This window comes from Anabrus simplex, chromosome 1 (assembly GCF_040414725.1).
Source record: "Anabrus simplex isolate iqAnaSimp1 chromosome 1, ASM4041472v1, whole genome shotgun sequence".
NCBI lineage: Eukaryota > Metazoa > Arthropoda > Insecta > Orthoptera > Tettigoniidae > Anabrus > Anabrus simplex.
The window spans coordinates 679,770,902-679,773,405 of record NC_090265.1 but is presented as its reverse complement, the minus strand read 5'-3'; the positions used below and the strand labels follow the sequence as shown (position 1 = coordinate 679,773,405).

At 48.8% G+C, this 2,504-nt stretch overlaps 1 non-coding gene across 1 annotated transcript; it reads right to left on the bottom strand.

Annotated features, from left to right (window-relative positions):
* Positions 1 to 1,820: 1,820 nt before the first annotated feature.
* TRNAL-UAA (transfer RNA leucine (anticodon UAA)) lies at positions 1,821 to 1,904 on the bottom strand. The gene has a single exon. It is a non-coding gene; the product is annotated as a tRNA-Leu (tRNA).
* Between the last annotated feature and the right edge of the window lie 600 nt (positions 1,905 to 2,504).

The window sequence follows — 2,504 nt, the reverse complement described above, 5'->3', positions numbered from 1 at the left end:
CAGTTGACCTCCCGAGGCTGAGTGGACTCCGTTCCAGCCCTCGTACCACTTTTCAAATTTTCGTGGCAGACCCGGGAATCGAACCCGGACCTCCGGGGTTGGCAGCTAATCACGCTAACCACTACACCACAGATCCTTGTTTCTCCAACCATAATTTATTAAACGGTGCTCATTTCTTAGAATAACTCAAAAATACTTCCACGGAGGTTTAAATTAAAAGATTTTAAAATTTCAATCCCAAAGCACTCACTAGTCCGACTCCTTGGTGTAGTGGTTAGTGTGATAAGCTTTCAACCACGGGGGCCCGGGTTCGCATCCTGTCTTAACGCAAAATTTCAAAAGTGGTACGAGGGCTGGAACTTGGTCCACGCAGCCTCGGGCGGACAAGAGATTGGGTGGCGGGGGGGGGGGGGAGAGGGGTTCGATTCCCACCTCAATTATCCTTGAAGTGGTTGCGTGGTTTCCTAGTTCTTCTTCAGACAAATGCCGGGATAGTACCTAACTTAAGGCCACGGCCACTTCAATCCCTCTTCCTTGTCTATCTTCCATTCTTCCCTCCCCTCAACAAGCCCCTTTTGAGGCCGCCTGGGCAAGGTACTGGTCCTCTTTTCCAGTTGTACCCGGGATCCAATTTCTCACGCTCCAGGATACTGATCTTGAGACGGTAGAGGTGGGACATACCTTTAACTATGATGTATATTGTGCTGTTCGTTCCCCAGCACAACCCTAAATACTTTGCTGAAGTTTAAACTTCAAGATGTTATTTTTTTTACAAGTTGCTTTAAGTTGTAACGACAAAAATAGGTCTTATGGCGACGATGCGACTGTTCGGGGCTAGGAGTGGGAAAGAAGTGGCCGTGGCCTTAATTGACGCACAGCCCTAGCATTTTCCTGGCGTAAAAATAGGAAACCACGGAAAACCATCTTCAGGGCTGCCGACAGTGGGGCTCGGTGCCACCGTCTCCCGGATGCAAGCTCACAGCTGTGCGCACCTTACCGCTCGGCCAACACGCCCGTGGCAACTTCTAGGCAAGTAGTTCGTCCGTCTCTATGATGTAGTGGTCAGTGTGATTAGCTGCCACCCCCGGAGGCCCGGGTTCGATTCCAGGCTCTGCCACGATATTTGAAAAGTGGTACGAGGGCTGGAACGGGGTACACTCAGCCTCGGGAGGTCAAATGAGTAGACGTGGGTTCGATTCCTACCTCAGCCATCCTGGAAGTGGTTTTCCGTGGTTTCCCACTTCTCCTCCAGGCAAATGCCGGGATGGTACCTAACTTAAGGCCACGGCCGCTTCCTTTCTTCTTCCTTGTCTCTCCCTTCCAACCTTCCCATCCCCCCACAAGGCCCCTGTTCAACATAGCAGGTGAGGCCGCCTGAGCGAGGTACTGGTCATCCTCCCCATTTGTATCCCCGACCCAATGTCAAACGCTCCAGGACACTGCCCTTGAGGCGGTAGACGTGGGATCCCTCGCTGAGTCCGAAGGAAAATCTAACCCTGGAGAGCAAACAGATTAAGAAAGAAAGAAAGAAAGAAATAAAGTAGTTATGATTTTCTCCAATCATGAAGTCGAGGTGAAACATACAGAGCAGACTTTCCAGTTGCCGCAATCTACAAATGAAGCGAAGTCTCTACAGAGCGAAATACCATCAGCAGATCAATTGCCGACTGCGTAGACGTTTGAAATTGACCGCAGTACTTTGACCAACATTCTGATGGTGAACGTTTCTTTCAACCAACGGGTTTCGAACCGACTAACCATGGTATCACACCATATGGACTTGACGACTTAGCGATTAGCACCAGGCGCGGTAAAACTTTTGTCAGGTGTGGGGTTCGAACCCACGCTCCCAATCGGGAACCAGAACTTAAGTCTGGCGCCTTAGACCGCTCGGCCAACCTGACGATATATGTCCTAGAGCGACCGAAGCATCGTAGAGCATCTAATTTAAAGAGTATAGATAGGATCGATTCTTGTGTTTAAAGGGGCCTTACATCTAAGGTCATCCGCCCCATAGATAGGATCAGTATGGCCCAATGATATAATGATGAAATTGAATTTGCTACTTACATTGAGCTGCTGTTTTCTTTGGTAATGTTTGGTTGGCATCATTGATGGATATTACGGATATATCTGCTGTTTGCTTTATAGGTCTCATTTTTTACATTATTTCAACTGTCGTGGTCTATTTAAATATTAGATCCAACACTTAGTCAACCATCTTTCTTTTCTCCTTTATTAATCAGCTCTCCCTCCAGGGTTTGTTTTCCCCTCGGACTCAGCGAGGGACTCCACCTCTACCGCCTCAAGGACAGTGTCCTGGAGCATGAGAAATTGGGTCGGGTAATACAACTGGGGAGGAAGACCAGTAACCCTCCCAGAAGTCCTCACCTGCTATTCCGAACAGGGGCCTTGTGCTGAGGGGAGTGTGTGATGGAAGATTGGAACGCTTAGGTAAGGAAAAGGGAAAGAAGCCGCCGTCGCGTAAAAATATCTAGGTACCA